Below are 14,999 nucleotides of genomic sequence, written 5' to 3' on the forward strand. Positions count from 1 at the left end.
GAATGAGCTTGGAGAACAAAACTTACTATCGTCGTGTGATAATAAAAACAGGAAGTTTGCCTCCTGTGAGGATCGAACTCACGACCCTTGGTTTACAAGACCAGTGCTCTACCACTGTTCTAAAGAGGCTGTAGCTGTCGTCGTAACACGAATGAGCTTGAAACACAAACTCATTACCGTCATGTGATAATAAAATACAGACAGTTGCCTCCTGTGAGGATCGAACTCACGACCCCTGGTTTACAAGACCAGTGCTCTACCACTGAGCTAAAGAGGCTCTGGCAATCGTCGTAATACGAATGAGCTTGGAGAACAAAACTTACTGTCGTCGTGTGATAAATGGAGCAAGTTTCCCCGTGTGCGGATCGAACTCACGACCCTTGGTTTACAAGACCAGTGCTCTACCACTGTTCAAAAGAGGCCCTGGCTGTCGTCGTAATACGAATGACCTTGGAGAACAAAACTTATTATCGCCGTGTGATAATAAAAACAGGAAGTTTGCCTCCTGTGAGGATCGAACTCACGACCCCTGGTTTACAAGACCACTGCCCTACCACTGAGCTAAACAGGCTCCGGCTGTCGTCGTAATACGAATGAGCTTGGAGAACAAAACTTACTATCGTCGTGTGATAATAAAAACAGGAAGTTTGCCTCCTGTGAGGATCGAACTCACGACCCTTGGTTTACAAGACCCGTGCTCTACCACTGTTCTAAAGAGGCTCTGGCTGTCGTCGTAACACGAATGAGCTTGAAACACAAACTCATTACCGTCATGTGATAATAAAATACAGACAGTTGCCTCCTGTGAGGATCGAACTCACGACCCCTGGTTTACAAGACCAGTGCTCTACCACTGAGCTAAAGAGGCTCTGGCTGTCGTCGTAATACGAATGAGCTTGGAGAACAAAACTTACTGTCGTCGTGTGATAAAAGCAGTAAGTTTGCCTCCTGTGCGGATCGAACTCACGGCCCTTGGTTTACAAGACCCGTGCTCCACCACTGTTCTAAGGAGGCTGTAGCTGTCGTCGTAACACGAATTAGCTTGAAAAACAAACTCATTTTCGTCATGTGATAATAAAATAGAGACAGTTTCCTCCTGTGAGGATCGAACTCACGACCCCTGGTTTACAAGACCACTGCCCTACCACTGAGCTAAACAGGCTCTGGCTGTCGTCGTAATACGAATGAGCTTGGAGAACAAAACCTACTATCGTCGTGTGATAATAAAAACAGGAAGTTTGCCTCCTGTGAGGATCGATCTCACGACCCTTGGTTTACAAGTCCCGTGCTCTACCACTGTTCTAAAGAGGCTCTGGCTGTCGTCGTAACACGAATGAGCTTGAAACACAAACTCATTACCGTCATGTGATAATAAAATACAGACAGTTGCCTCCTGTGAGGATCGAACTCACGACCGCTGGTTTACAAGACCACTGCCCTACCACTGAGCTAAACAGGCTCTGGCTGTCGTCGTAATACGAATGAGCTTGGAGAACAAAACTTACTATCGTCGTGTGATAATAAAAACAGGAAGTTTGCCTCCTGTGAGGATCGAACTCACGACCCTTGGTTTACAAGACCCGTGCTCTACCACTGTTCTAAAGAGGCTCTGGCTGACGTCGTAACACGAATGAGCTTGAACAACAAACTCATTGTCGTCTTGTGATAATAAAATAGAGACAGTTGCCTCCTGTGAGGATCGAACTCACGACCCCTGGTTTACAAGACCAGTGCCCTACCACTGAGCTAAAGAGGCTCTGGCTGTCGTCGTAATACGAATGAGCTTGGAGAACAAAACTTACTATCGTCGTGTGATAATAAAAACAGGAAGTTTGCCTCCTGTGAGGATCGAACTCACGACCCTTGGTTTACAAGACCCGTGCTCTACCACTGTTCTAAAGAGGCTCTGGCTGTCGCCGTAATACGAATGAGCTTGGAGAACAAAACTTACTATCGTCGTATGATAAAAACATGAAGTTTGCCTCCTGTGCGGATCGAACTCACGACCCTTGGTTTACAAGACCAGTGCTCTACCACTGTTCTAAAGAGGCCGTGTCTGTCGTCGTAACACGAATGAGCTTGAAACACAAACTCATTTAAGTCGTGTGATAATAAAAGAAATAAAGTTGCCTCCTGTGAGGATCGAACTCACGACCCCTGGTTTACGAGACCAGTGCTCTACCACTGAGCTAAAGAGGCTCTTGCTGTCGTCGTAATACGAATGAGCTTGGAGAACAAAACTTACTATCGTCGTGTGATAATAAAAACAGGAAGTTTGCCTCCTGTGAGGATCGAACTCACGACCCTTGGTTTACAAGGCCAGTGCTCTACCACTGTTCTAAAGAGGCCATGGCTGTCCTCGTAACACGAATGAGCTTGAAACACAAACTCATTTTCGTCATGTGATATTAAAATAGAGACAGTTGCCTCCTGTGCGGTTCGAACTCACGACCCCTGGTTTACAAGAGCAGTGCTCTACCACTGAGCTAAATAGGCTCTGGCTGTCGTCGTAATACGAATGAGCTTGAAGAACAAAACTTACTATCGTCGTGTGATTATAAAAACAGGAAGTGTGCCTCCTGTGCGGATCGAACTCACGACCCTTGGTTTACAAGACCAGTGCTCTACCACTGTTCCAAAGAGGCTCCGGCTCTCGTCGTAACAGGAATGAGCTTGAAACACAAACTCAATTTCATCATGTGATAATAAAAGGAATAAAGTCGCCTCCTGTGAGGATCGAACTCACGACCCCTGGTTTACAAGACCAGTGCTCTACCACTGAGCTAAAGAGGCTCTGGCTGTCGTCGTAATACGAATGAGCTTGGAGAACAAAACTTACTATCGTCGTGTGATAATAAAAACAGGAAGTTTGCCTCCTGTGAGGATCGAACTCACGACCCTTCCTTTACAAGACCAATGCTCTACCACTGTTCTAAAGAGGCTCTGGCTGTCGTCGTAACACGAATGAGCTTGAAACACAAACTCATTTTCGTCATGTGATAATAAAATTGAGACAGTTGCCTCCTGTGAGGATCGAACACACGACCCCTGGTTTACAAGACCAGTGCTCTACCACTGAGCTAAAGAGGCTCTGGCTATCGTCGTAATACGAATGAGCTTGGAGAACAAAACTTACTATCGTCGTGTGATAATAAAAACAGGGAGTTTGCCTCCTGTGCGGATAGAACTCACGACCCTTCGTTTACAAGACCAGTGCTCTACAACTGCTCTAAAGAGGCTCTGGCTGTCATCGTAACACGAATGAGCTTGGAGAACAAAACTTACTATCGTCGTGTGATAATAAAGACAGGAAGTTTGCCTCCTGCGAGGATCGAACTCACGACCCTTGGTTTACAAGACCAGTGCTCTACCACTGTTCTAAAGAGGCTCTGGCTGTCGTCGTAACACGAATGAGCTTGAAACACAAACTCATTACCGTCATGTGATAATAAAATACAGACAGTTGCCTCCTGTGAGGATCGAACTCACGACCCCTGGTTTACAAGACCAGTGCTCTACCACTGAGCTAAAGAGGCTCTGGCTGTCGTCGTAATACGAATGAGCTTGGAGAACAAAACTTACAGTCGCCGTGTGATAAAAGCAGTAAGTTTGCCTCCTGTGCGGATCGAACTCACGACCCTTGGTTTACAAGACCCGTGCTCCACCACTGTTCTAAGGAGGCTGTAGCTGTCGTGGTAACACGAATGAGCTTGAAAAACAAACTCATTTTCGTCATGTGATAATAAAATAGAGACAGTTGCCTCCTGTGAGGATCGAACTCACGACCCCTGGTTTACGAGACCAGTGCTCTACCACTGAGCTAAAGAGGCTCTTGCTGTCGTCGTAATACGAATGAGCTTGGAGAACAAAACTTACTATCGTCGTGTGATAATAAAAACAGGAAGTTTCCCTCCTGTGAGGATCGAACTCACGATCCTTGGTTTACAATGCCAGTGCTCTACCACTGTTCTAAAGAGGCTCTGGCTGTCGTCGTAACACGAATGAGCTTGAAACACAAACTCATCACCGTCATGTGATAATAAAATAGAGACAGTTGCCTCCTGTGAGGATCGAACTCACGACCCCCGGTTTACAAGACCAGTGCTCTACCACTGAGCTAAAGAGGCTCTGGCTATCGTCGTAATACGAATGAGCTTCGAGAACAAAACTTACTATCGTCGTGTGATAATAAAAACAGGAAGTTTGCCTCCTGTGCGGATCGAACTCACGAACCCTGGTTTACAAGACCACTGCTCTACCACTGTTCTAAAGAGGCTCTGGCTGTCGTCGCAACACGAATGAGCTTGAAACACAAACTCATTTTCGTCGTGTAATAATAAAAGAAATAAAGTTGCCTCGTGTGAGGATCAAAATCACGACCCCTGGTTTACAAGACCAGTGCTCTACCACTGAGCTAAAGAGGCTCTGGCTGTCGTCGTAATACGAATGAGCTTGTAGAACAAAACTTACTATCGTCGTGTGATAATAAAAACAGGAAGTTTGCCTCCTGTGCGGATCGAACTCACGACCCCTGGTTTACAAGATCAGTGCTCTACCACTGGTCTAAAGAGGCTCTGGCTATCGTCGTAACACGAATGAGCTTGAAACACAAACTCATTTTCGTCGTGTAATAATAAAAGAAATAAAGTTGCCTCCTGTGAGGATCGAACTCACGACCCCTGGTTTACAAGACCAGTGGTCTACCACTGAGCTAAAGAGGCTCTGGCTATCGTCGCAATACGAATGAGCTTGGAGAACAAAATTTACTATCGTCGTGTGATAATAAAAACAGGAAGTTTGCCTCCTGTGAGGATCGAACTCACGACCCTTGGTTTACAAGAGCAGTGCTCTACCACTGAGCTACAGAGGCTCTGGCTATCGTCGCAATACGAATGAGCTTGGAGAACAAAACTTACTATCGTCGTGTGATAATAAAGACAGGAAGTTTGCCTCCTGTGAGGATCGAACTCACGATCCTTGGTTTACAAGACCAATGCTCTACCACTGTTCTAAAGAGGCTCTGGCTGTCGACGTAACACGAATGAGCTTGAAACACAAACTCATTTTCGTCGTGTGATAATAAAAGGAATAAAGTTGCCTCCTGTGAGGATCGAACGCACGACCCCTTGTTTACGAGACCAGTGCTCTACCACTGAGCTAAAGAGGCTCTTGCTGTCGTCGTAATACGAATGAGCTTGGAGAACAAAACTTATTATCGTCGTGTGATAATAAAAACAGGAAGTTTGCCTCCTGTGCGGATCGAACTCACGACCCTTGGTTTACAAGACCAGTGCTCTACCACTGTTCTAAAGAGGCTCTGGCTGTCGTTGTAATACGAATGACCTTGGAGAACAAAACTTACTATCGTCGTGTGATAATAAAAACAGGAAGTTTGCCTCCTGTGAGGATCGAACTCACGACCCTTCGTTTACAAGACCAATGCTCTACCACTGTTCTAAAGAGGCACTGGCTGTCGTCGTAACACGAATGAGCTTGAAACACAAACTCATTTTCATCATGTGATAATAAAATAGAGATATTTGCCTCCTGTGAGGATCGAACTCACGACCCCTGGTTTACAAGACCAGTGCTCTACCACTGAGCTAAAGAGGCTCTGGCTATCGTCGTAATACGAATGAGCTCGGAGAACAAAACTTACTATCGTCGTGTGATAATAAAAGCAGGAAGTTTGCCACCTGTGAGGATCGAACTCACGACCCATGGTTTACAAGACCAGTGCTCTACCACTGTTCTAAAGAGGCTCTGGCTGTCGTCGTAACACGAATGAGCTTGAAACACAAACTCATTTTCGTCATGTGATAATAATATAGAGACAGTTGCCTCCTGTGAGGATCGAACTCACGACCCCTGGGTTACAAGACCAGTGCTCTACCACTGAGCTAAAGAGGCTCTGGCTGTCGTCGTAATACGAATGAGCTTGGAGAACAAAACTTACTATCGTCGTGTGATAAAAGCAGTTAGTTTGCCTCCTGTGCGGATCGAACTCACGACCCTTGGTTTAAAAGACCAGTGCTCTACCACTGTTCTAAAGAGGCTCTGGCTGTCGTCGTAACACGAATGAGCTTGAAACACAAACTCATTTTCGTCGTGTAATAATAAAAGAAATAAAGTTGCCTCCTGTGAGGATCGAACTCACGACCCCTGGTTTACAAGACCAGTGCTCTACCACTGAGCTAAAGAGGCTCTGGCTATCGTCGCAATACGAATGAGCTTGGAGAACAAAACTTACTATCGTCGTGTGATAATAAAAACAGGAAGTTTCCCTCCTGTGAGGATCGAACTCACGACGCTTGGTTTACAAGGCCAGTGCTCTACCACTGTTCTAAAGAGGCTCTGGCTGTCGTCGTAACACGAATGAGCTTGAAACACAAACTCATTACCGTCATGTGATAATAATATAGAGCCAGTTGCCTCCTGTGAGGATCGAACTCACGACCCCTGGTTTACAAGACCAGTGCTCTACCACTGAGCTAAAGAGGCTCTGGCTGCCGTCGTAATACGAATGAGCTTGGAGAACAAAACTTACTATCGTCGTGTGATAATAAAAGCAGGAAATTTGCCTCCTGTGCGGATCGAACTCACGACCCCTGGTTTACAAGACCAGTGCTCTACCACTGTTCTAAAGGGGCTCTGGCTGTCGTCGTAACACGAATGAGCTTGAAACACAAACTCATTTTCGTCGTGTAATAATAAAAGGAATAATGTTGCCTCGTGTGAGGATCAAACTCACGACCCCTGGTTTACAAGACCAGTGCTCTACCACTGAGCTAAAGAGGCTCTGGCTGTCGTCGTGATACGAATGAGCTTGGAGAACAAAACTTACTATCGTCGTGTGATAATAAAAACAGGAAGTTTGCCTCCTGTGCGGATCGAACTCACGACCCCTGGTTTACAAGATCAGTGCTCTACCACTGGTCTAAAGAGGCTGTGGCTGTCGTCGTAACACGAATGAGCTTGAAACACAAACTCATTTTCGTCGTGTAATAATAAAAGAAACAAAGTTCCCTCCTGTGAGGATCGAAGTCACGACCCCTGGTTTACAAGACCAAAGCTCTACCACTGAGCTAAAGAGGCTCTGGCTGTCGTCGTAATACGAATGAGCTTGGAGAACAAAACTTATTATTGTAGTGTGATAATAAAAACAGCAAGTTTGCCTCCTGTGCGGATCGAACTCACGACCGTTGGTTTACAAGACCAGTGCTCTACCACTGTTCTAAAGAGGCTCTGGCTGTCGTCGTAATACGAATGACCTTGGAGAACAAAACTTATTATCGTTGTGTGATAATAAAAACACTAAGTTCGCCTCCTGTGAGGATCGAACTCACGACCCCTGGTTTACAAGACCAGTGCTCTACCACTGAGCTAAAGAGGCTCTGGCTATCGTCGTAATACGAATGAGCTTGGAGAACAAAACTTACTATCGTCGTGTGATAATAAAGACAGGAAGTTTGCCTCCTGTGAGGATCGAACTCACGACCCTTGGTTTACAAGACCAGTGCTCTACCACTGTTCTAAAGAGGCTGTAGCTGTCGTCGTGATACGAATGAGCTTGGAGAACAAAACTTACTATCGTCGTGTGATAATAAAAACAGGAAGTTTGCCTCCTGTGCGGATCGAACTCACGACCCCTGGTTTACAAGATCAGTGCTCTACCACTGGTCTAAAGAGGCTGTGGCTGTCGTCGTAACACGAATGAGCTTGAAACACAAACTCATTTTCGTCGTGTAATAATAAAAGAAACAAAGTTCCCTCCTGTGAGGATCGAAGTCACGACCCCTGGTTTACAAGACCAGTGCTCTACCACTGAGCTAAAGAGGCTCTGGCTGTCGTCGTAATACGAATGAGCTTGGAGAACAAAACTTATTATTGTCGTGTGATAATAAAAACAGCAAGTTTGCCTCCTGTGCGGATCGAACTCACGACTGTTGGTTTACAAGACCAGTGCTCTACCACTGTTCTAAAGAGGCTCTGGCTGTCGTCGTAATACGAATGACCTTGGAGAACAAAACTTATTATCGTTGTGTGATAATAAAAACACTAAGTTTGCCTCCTGTGAGGATCGAACTCACGACCCCTGGTTTACAAGACCAGTGCTCTACCACTGAGCTAAAGAGGCTCTGGCTATCGTCGTAATACGAATGAGCTTGGAGAACAAAACTTACTATCGTCGTGTGATAATAAAGACAGGAAGTTTGCCTCCTGTGAGGATCGAACTCACGACCCTTCGTTTACAAGACCAATGCACTACCACTGTTCTAAAGAGGCTCTGGCTGTCGACGTAACACGAATGAGCTTGAAACACAAACTCATTTTCGTCATGTGATAATAAAATAGAGATAGTTGCCTCCTGTGCGGATCGAACTCACGAACCTTGGTTTACAAGACCAGTGCTCTACCACTGTTCTAAAGAGGCTGTAGCTGTCGTCGTAACACGAATGAGCTTGAAACACAAACTCATTTTCGTCGTGTGATAATAAAAGAAATAAAGTTGCCTCCTGTGAGGATCGAACTCACGACCCCTGGTTTACGAGACCAGTGCTCTACCACTGTTGTAAAGAAGCTCTGGCTGTCGTCGTAATACGAATGACCTTGGAGAACAAAACTTATTATCGTCGTGTGATAATAAGAACAGGAAGTTTGCCTCCTGTGAGGATCGAACTGACGACCCCTGGTTTACAAGAGCAGTGCTCTACCACTGAGCTAAAGAGGCTCTGGCTATCGTCGTAATACGAATGAGCTTGGAGAACAAACCTTACTATCGTCGCGTGATAATATAAACAGGAAGTTTGCCTCCTGTGAGGATCGAACTCACGAACCTTGGTTTACAAGACCAATGCTCTACCACTGTTCTAAAGAGGCTCTGGCTGTCGATGTAACACGAATGAGTTTGAAACACAAACTCATTTTCGTCATGTGATAATAAAATATAGACAGTTGCCTCCTGTGCGGATCGAACTCACGACCCTTGGTTTACAAGACCAATGCTCTACCACTGTTCTAAAGAGGCTCTGGCTGTCTACGTAACACGAATGAGCTTGAAACACAAACTCATTTTCGTCATTTATTATAAAAGAAAAAAAGTTGCCTCCTGTGAGGATCGAACTCACGACCCCTGGTTTACGAGACCAGTGCTCTACCACTGAGCTAAAGAGGCTCTTGCTGTCGTCGTAATACGAATGAGCTTGGAGAAAATAAAAACAGGAAGTTTGCCTCCTGTGAGGATCGAACTCACGACCCTTGGTTTACAAGGCCAGTGCTCTACCACTGTTCTAAAGAGGCTCTGGCTGTCGTCGTAACACGAATGAGCTTGAAACACAAACTCATTACCGTCATGTGATAATAAAATAGAGAAAGTTGCCTGGTGCCTCCTGTGCGGATCGAAATCACGACCCTTGGTTTACAAGACCAGTGCTCTACCACTGTTAAAAGAGGCTGTAGCTGTCGTCGTAATACGAATGAGCTTGGAGAACAAAACTTACTATCGTCGTGTGATAATAAAAACAGGAAGTTCGCCTCCTGTGCGGATCGAACTCACGACCCTCGGTGTACAAGACCAGTGCGCTACCACTGTTGTAAGGAGGCTGTAGCTGTCGTCGTAACACGAATGAGCTTGAAACACAAACTCATTTTCGTCATGTGATAATAAAATACAGACTGTTGCCTCCTGTGAGGATCGAACTCACGACCCCTGGTTTACATGACCAGTGCTCTACCACTGAGCTGAAGAGGCTCTGGCTGTCGTCGTAATACGAATGAGCTTGGAGAACAAAACTTACTATCGTCGTGTGATAATAAAAACAGGATGTGTGCCTCCTGTGCGGATCGAACTCACGACCCGTGGTTTACAAGGCCAGTGCTCTACCACTGTTCTAAAGAGGCTCCGGATCTCGTCGTAACACGAATGAGCTTGCAACACAAACTCATTTTCGTCGTGTGATAATAAAAGAAACAAAGTTGCCTCCTGTGAGGATCGAACTCACGACCCCTGGTTTACACGACCAGTGCTCTACCACTGAGCTAAAGAGGGTGTGGGTGTCGTAGTAATACGAATGAGCTTGGAGAACAAAACTTATTATCGTCGTGTGATAATAAAAACAGGAAGTTTGCCTCCTGTGAGGATCGAACTCACGACCCTTGGTTTACAAGACCAGTACTCTACCACTGTTCTAAAGAGGCTCTGGCTGCCGTCGCATCACGAATGAGCTTGAAACACATACTCATTTTCGTCGTGTGATAATAAAAGAAATGAAGTTGGCTCCTGTGAGGATCGAACTCACGACCCCTGGTTTACAAGACCAGTGCTCTACCACAGAGCTAAAGAGGCGCTGGCTGTCGTCGTAATACGAATGAGCTTGGAGAACAAAACTTATTATCGTCGTGTGGTAATAAAGACAAGAACGTTGTTCTTGTGGGATCGAACTCACGACGGCTGGGTTACTTGACCAGGGCACTTCCACTGTTCTAAAGAGGCTCTGGCTATCGTCGTAACACGAATGAGCTTGAAACACAAACTAATTTTCGTCGTGTGATAATAAAAGAAATAAAGTTGCCTCCTGTGAGGATCGAACTCACGACGCCTGGTTTACAATATTGGTGGCCGAAACTTTCGTTCGAGATACTCGAGACTGACGTCACCACTCTCGATGCATCTCGAGGCAAGCTCCAATTGGTCCTCAGGCAGGACGAATATGGTAGAAACAGAAACTTTGAGCTCGAGCTGTTAATGGCACAGTTGGCTAAAAAGCATTGTTAGGTATTATCCTCCGCAACGTTTTGTGGTGGTTCGAATCTTGTCTTCAAATATTTTTTTTTGTGTTTGTTTGCAATCGGAGTTTCGGCTACCGAACACACGCCTTCCTTGACCAGTACCGGTACCTCGCCCAGGTGGCTTCACCTGCTATGCTGAACAGGGGTTTTGCGGGGGCTGGGAACATTGAACAAGGAGGTGGGAAGGAAGTGTCCGTGACCTTAAGTTAGGTACCATCCCTGCATTTGCCTGGAGGAGAAGTGGGAAAGCACGGCGAATCATTTCCAGGATGGCTAATGTGGGAATCGAACCCACCTCTACTCTGATGACTTCCCGAGGCTCCAGCCCTCGTACCACTTTTCAAATTTCGTGGCAGAGGTGGGAATCTATTCCGGGCCTCCGGGGATGGCAGCTAATCACACTAACCACTATACCACAGAGGCGGATATTATTGTTAATATGTTTATTTTAGAAGCTTAGCTCTATATTACGTCATCAAGGCCACATCCAAAGTGAAGCTTAAAACGGAGATTTTGGCTCTACTCGCGGTGGTAATGAGGATGTATAATTAATTGGCAAACCATTCTCTCTTAACTCTAATCAGAGGAAAACTACTGGATATTAGACCCTTGCACTGTGAAAGGGAAAGGAAGTAGAAGGTTTGGCAGTCCTGTATGCCATGGAGAAGTTCCGCCTGTATATAAAGTATGTGTAATTTAAATTAGAGACAGACAATCAAGCCTTAAGTTGGGTCCTAGCTAGGCCGCGTCGTACTGGACGTATCGCCAGTTGGGCTATCAGAATTTCTGCCTCTCTATTTGATGTGCGACACATTAGAGGATCAGAAAATATAGTCGCAGATGGACTAAGCCGCATGTTTTCTAATGATGCCATTACCATCTGGTATTAGTGCTATGTTATTTCGTGATATCGAGAAATATCAACGAGAAGATCCCCGTTGTCCGCCTCTGTGGTGTAAAGGTTAGTGTGATTAGTTGCCATCCGCGGGGCCAGGGTTCGATTCCAGGTTCTGCCACGAATTTTGAAAAGTGGTACGAGGGCTGGAATTGGGTCCACTTAGCCTCAGGAGGTCAAGTGAGTAGAAGAAGGTTCGACTCCCAACTCAGCCATCCTGGGAGCGGTTTTCCGTGGTTTCCCACTTCTTCTGCAAATAATGCCGGGATGTTACCTAAGTTAAGGCCACGGCCGCTTCCTTCCCTCTTCCTTGTCTATCCCTTCCAATCTTCCCATCCCCCACCAGCATGGCTGGTGAGGCCGCCTGGGCGAGGTACTGATCATACTCCCCAGTTGTATCCCCGACCCAAAGTATCATGCTCCAGGCCCCTGCCCTTGAGGCGGTAGAGGTGGAATCCGTCGCTGAGTCCGAGGGAAAATCAATCCTCGATGGATAAAGAAAGAAACATTTTTGAACGAGACAGGTCTATTGCCTGACATTGCCCTCATCTGCCGTAAGCTACAATAATGTTCGCGCCAGTAACTGTTGATGTTGTCCGGCTACATGGCTAAACGGTAGCGTGCTGGCCTTAGGTCACAGGGGCCCCGAATTCGATTCCCGGCAGGGCCGGGAATATTAACCACAATTGGCTAAATTCACTGGCACGGGGGCTGGGTGTATGTGTTGCCTTCGTCATCATTTCATCCTCATCACGACGCGCAGGTGACCTACGGGTGTCAATTCGAAAGACCTCCACCTGGCGAGCCCAACTTGTCGTCGGACACTCCCGGCACTAAAAGCATACGCCATTTTTTTACTGTTAAATTTTATCAATAAACTGTCTTATAGCCATTGTGGAGCACTGCTTGGAATTTTTGTCCCGAGGCCTTTTTCACTTGTCTTTTATAACTCTTAAACCGGTCACTAGTATAACAATATATACTGAAAGATTTATGAAGTGGGCGGTGGAAAGTGTTTTTACACGAACGTATCCAAACTATACATAGCCTATCAGAATGTTAAGTGAAGTGGATAATTCACTTTTTATCCTTGACTACATAAGACTGGGGCATATCTACCTTCTTCCTTTATTAAACACCACAGCCCATGCCCTAACAGCCCCCAATGGCCTTGGCCTAGCAAGCGACCGCTGTTCAGTCCGATGGCCTGCAGATTATGAGGTGTCGTGTGGTAAACACCAAATGTGTCATGGAATGCCGCTGGTCAGAGAGGATGTTTTTGTGTGCAGAAAATGATCTCTCCACGTTACAGGATATCGTCTGCGGGATTCTCATCTTCGCTGCTGGAGATCTTGCACACTGCGATGAATTCCGAGAAGCCAGGATATCTTTCCATAACGGACTCAAATTTCTTCATTTCTTCTATTCCAACAATCCCTAAACACTGTCAGGAATGAATCTAAAATTGCTTTGGATATAAGTTAATTGGCAATGTTCGTTAGAATCACTGAAGGCACTTAGGGCGTGTCCAGTTTACCTTAAGCAAGCGACGAGTGCACACGTGCTGGGTGGAGTGTGCCGGTAGTGCGAGAGGGGAGTGTTGGAGTGGAGTGCAAGGGCGAAGCGAAGAGTGTCGAGGAAGATGATTGGTGTGGAACAATATAGGGCAATTATAGGAAGATGGCCGGGGAGAAAGAAGAAGTGTAGAAAGGAGGAAGCAAGATGGAACTCATTCTGCTGCGCTTGCAACCTAGCACAATCCAGACCTTACGCTGACATCTCTTCTGACCTACTTCAGTTGCAAAACCAGCTTTAGCGTTACATCATCTGACGTGCTGGTGTACCACATTCTCTTCACGTATTATTATTAATATGCGCTGCTTCCTATTTACTAAGCTCCATTATCTAATCAAGCATATTAGCTTGCCAACCGTACATAATCACGATTCTTCTTCTTCTTCGTTTTGCCACATGACTTAGGCGTCGTGACTATCATAATATTCAGCCCTCTAGCCGATGAACCATACTCCGCCATTCTTCCCTATCTAAAGCTTTCAATGTGGTTACTCTGAGAGAACACTGTAGGGGGCCGTTCACCATGTCAATCCATCGCGTTGGTATTCGTCCTCGTTGTCTGGTTCCCTGGACTTTGCCCTCAACAATCAGCTTTTGTAGACTACCATCTCGGCGCATTATATGTCCAAAGTAGCGTACAATTCGTTGAGAGACCTTACACGATAGACGAACTTTTATCTGAAGTTGGTTCAGGATTGATGTGTTCGTGCGATGAGCTGTCCAAGGAATCCTTAATATTTTCCTCCAGCACCACATTTCGAAGCTTTCTATCCGTTCACCATCACGTTTGAGGATGGTCCACGTCTCTGCGCCATACAAGAAGACTGAGAAGACTAGAGATTCAACGAGCTTCTTTTTTGTCTTAATGGTGATGTTATTATCTTTCCAGATCTTCCGCAGACGGATCATTGCTACCTTTGCTATTTCAATTCTGAGCTTTATTTAATCTTTGGAACCACCAGAATTGGATAGTATGGAGCCTAGGTATACATACTGATGTACAACTTCACACCCAACAATCTGTTTGATATGTGGACTGTTGTTGTTCTTACGATCAACAATCATGACTTTGGTTTTCTGTCGATTTAGGCGTAATCCAATTTCTAGGCTTGCTTCCTCTACTCTCTTGATCAGCTCTGTCAACTCCTCTTCAGATGATGCTATCAAGGTGGTGTCATCAGCAAATCTCAGATTGTTGATCTTGCATCCCCCAATGGAAAACCCTTTGTCCCAGCCTTCTAATGGAGTTCTCATTGCATATTCACCATAGATATTGAAAAGTAACGGTGACAGGATACATCCCTGGCGAACTCCAACCCTTGTACGAAACTGCTGAGACTGTTTGTTTTGAATCTTCACAGTGGCTGTATTTTCCTTATACAAGGACTTGAGGAGTTCAATTAAATGGAGTGGCAAACCCATGTCATCCAAAATTTTCCAAAGATGGTTCCATTTGACAGTATCAAAGGCCTTTTGGTAGTCAATAAAGCACAGATATACCGGAACATTGAATTCTCTAGCCTTTTCTATGATCTGTCTTTGGCTTAAGATTTGTTCGCGAGTACCTTTTCCTTTCATAAATCCAGTCTGGACTTCAGGAATTTGATACTCTAGAAATGCCCGGAGTCTCTTGTGCAGGATATGAAGCATAACTTTACTGGCATGTGAAATCAAAGCAACTAAGCGATAATTTTCACATTAATTACAAATTCTGCAAACACCGAATCACAAATATTCTCCA

The 14,999-nt window shown here is 45.5% G+C and overlaps 26 non-coding genes across 26 annotated transcripts; all 26 read right to left on the reverse strand.

The window, feature by feature from the left end:
- Positions 1-205: 205 nt before the first annotated feature.
- Positions 206-277, reverse strand: TRNAT-UGU (transfer RNA threonine (anticodon UGU)). The gene has a single exon. It is a non-coding gene; the product is annotated as a tRNA-Thr (tRNA).
- A 222-nt stretch (positions 278-499) lies between these two features.
- On the reverse strand, positions 500-571 carry TRNAT-UGU (transfer RNA threonine (anticodon UGU)). The gene has a single exon. It is a non-coding gene; the product is annotated as a tRNA-Thr (tRNA).
- Positions 572-796: 225 nt separating this feature from the next.
- On the reverse strand, positions 797-868 carry TRNAT-UGU (transfer RNA threonine (anticodon UGU)). The gene has a single exon. It is a non-coding gene; the product is annotated as a tRNA-Thr (tRNA).
- Positions 869-1,387: 519 nt separating this feature from the next.
- On the reverse strand, positions 1,388-1,459 carry TRNAT-UGU (transfer RNA threonine (anticodon UGU)). Its single transcript has one exon. It is a non-coding gene; the product is annotated as a tRNA-Thr (tRNA).
- Positions 1,460-1,684: 225 nt separating this feature from the next.
- Positions 1,685-1,756, reverse strand: TRNAT-UGU (transfer RNA threonine (anticodon UGU)). The gene has a single exon. It is a non-coding gene; the product is annotated as a tRNA-Thr (tRNA).
- A 371-nt stretch (positions 1,757-2,127) lies between these two features.
- On the reverse strand, positions 2,128-2,199 carry TRNAT-CGU (transfer RNA threonine (anticodon UGU)). The gene has a single exon. It is a non-coding gene; the product is annotated as a tRNA-Thr (tRNA).
- A 522-nt stretch (positions 2,200-2,721) lies between these two features.
- On the reverse strand, positions 2,722-2,793 carry TRNAT-UGU (transfer RNA threonine (anticodon UGU)). The gene has a single exon. It is a non-coding gene; the product is annotated as a tRNA-Thr (tRNA).
- Positions 2,794-3,018: 225 nt separating this feature from the next.
- Positions 3,019-3,090, reverse strand: TRNAT-UGU (transfer RNA threonine (anticodon UGU)). The gene has a single exon. It is a non-coding gene; the product is annotated as a tRNA-Thr (tRNA).
- A 374-nt stretch (positions 3,091-3,464) lies between these two features.
- TRNAT-UGU (transfer RNA threonine (anticodon UGU)) lies at positions 3,465-3,536 on the reverse strand. Its single transcript has one exon. It is a non-coding gene; the product is annotated as a tRNA-Thr (tRNA).
- Positions 3,537-3,758: 222 nt separating this feature from the next.
- On the reverse strand, positions 3,759-3,830 carry TRNAT-CGU (transfer RNA threonine (anticodon CGU)). Its single transcript has one exon. It is a non-coding gene; the product is annotated as a tRNA-Thr (tRNA).
- A 225-nt stretch (positions 3,831-4,055) lies between these two features.
- Positions 4,056-4,127, reverse strand: TRNAT-UGU (transfer RNA threonine (anticodon UGU)). The gene has a single exon. It is a non-coding gene; the product is annotated as a tRNA-Thr (tRNA).
- Positions 4,128-4,649: 522 nt separating this feature from the next.
- Positions 4,650-4,721, reverse strand: TRNAT-UGU (transfer RNA threonine (anticodon UGU)). The gene has a single exon. It is a non-coding gene; the product is annotated as a tRNA-Thr (tRNA).
- A 374-nt stretch (positions 4,722-5,095) lies between these two features.
- TRNAT-CGU (transfer RNA threonine (anticodon UGU)) lies at positions 5,096-5,167 on the reverse strand. Its single transcript has one exon. It is a non-coding gene; the product is annotated as a tRNA-Thr (tRNA).
- Positions 5,168-5,541: 374 nt separating this feature from the next.
- TRNAT-UGU (transfer RNA threonine (anticodon UGU)) lies at positions 5,542-5,613 on the reverse strand. The gene has a single exon. It is a non-coding gene; the product is annotated as a tRNA-Thr (tRNA).
- Positions 5,614-5,838: 225 nt separating this feature from the next.
- On the reverse strand, positions 5,839-5,910 carry TRNAT-UGU (transfer RNA threonine (anticodon UGU)). The gene has a single exon. It is a non-coding gene; the product is annotated as a tRNA-Thr (tRNA).
- Positions 5,911-6,132: 222 nt separating this feature from the next.
- Positions 6,133-6,204, reverse strand: TRNAT-UGU (transfer RNA threonine (anticodon UGU)). The gene has a single exon. It is a non-coding gene; the product is annotated as a tRNA-Thr (tRNA).
- Positions 6,205-6,429: 225 nt separating this feature from the next.
- Positions 6,430-6,501, reverse strand: TRNAT-UGU (transfer RNA threonine (anticodon UGU)). The gene has a single exon. It is a non-coding gene; the product is annotated as a tRNA-Thr (tRNA).
- Positions 6,502-6,726: 225 nt separating this feature from the next.
- On the reverse strand, positions 6,727-6,798 carry TRNAT-UGU (transfer RNA threonine (anticodon UGU)). Its single transcript has one exon. It is a non-coding gene; the product is annotated as a tRNA-Thr (tRNA).
- A 523-nt stretch (positions 6,799-7,321) lies between these two features.
- Positions 7,322-7,393, reverse strand: TRNAT-UGU (transfer RNA threonine (anticodon UGU)). The gene has a single exon. It is a non-coding gene; the product is annotated as a tRNA-Thr (tRNA).
- A 374-nt stretch (positions 7,394-7,767) lies between these two features.
- On the reverse strand, positions 7,768-7,839 carry TRNAT-UGU (transfer RNA threonine (anticodon UGU)). The gene has a single exon. It is a non-coding gene; the product is annotated as a tRNA-Thr (tRNA).
- A 226-nt stretch (positions 7,840-8,065) lies between these two features.
- On the reverse strand, positions 8,066-8,137 carry TRNAT-UGU (transfer RNA threonine (anticodon UGU)). Its single transcript has one exon. It is a non-coding gene; the product is annotated as a tRNA-Thr (tRNA).
- A 77-nt stretch (positions 8,138-8,214) lies between these two features.
- Positions 8,215-8,286, reverse strand: TRNAT-UGU (transfer RNA threonine (anticodon UGU)). The gene has a single exon. It is a non-coding gene; the product is annotated as a tRNA-Thr (tRNA).
- Positions 8,287-9,103: 817 nt separating this feature from the next.
- On the reverse strand, positions 9,104-9,175 carry TRNAT-CGU (transfer RNA threonine (anticodon UGU)). The gene has a single exon. It is a non-coding gene; the product is annotated as a tRNA-Thr (tRNA).
- Positions 9,176-9,679: 504 nt separating this feature from the next.
- Positions 9,680-9,751, reverse strand: TRNAT-UGU (transfer RNA threonine (anticodon UGU)). Its single transcript has one exon. It is a non-coding gene; the product is annotated as a tRNA-Thr (tRNA).
- Positions 9,752-9,976: 225 nt separating this feature from the next.
- On the reverse strand, positions 9,977-10,048 carry TRNAT-UGU (transfer RNA threonine (anticodon UGU)). The gene has a single exon. It is a non-coding gene; the product is annotated as a tRNA-Thr (tRNA).
- Positions 10,049-10,273: 225 nt separating this feature from the next.
- On the reverse strand, positions 10,274-10,345 carry TRNAT-UGU (transfer RNA threonine (anticodon UGU)). The gene has a single exon. It is a non-coding gene; the product is annotated as a tRNA-Thr (tRNA).
- Positions 10,346-14,999: the final 4,654 nt, after the last annotated feature.

This window comes from Anabrus simplex, chromosome 3 (genome assembly GCF_040414725.1).
Source record: "Anabrus simplex isolate iqAnaSimp1 chromosome 3, ASM4041472v1, whole genome shotgun sequence".
NCBI classification, from domain to species: Eukaryota; Metazoa; Arthropoda; class Insecta; order Orthoptera; family Tettigoniidae; genus Anabrus; species Anabrus simplex.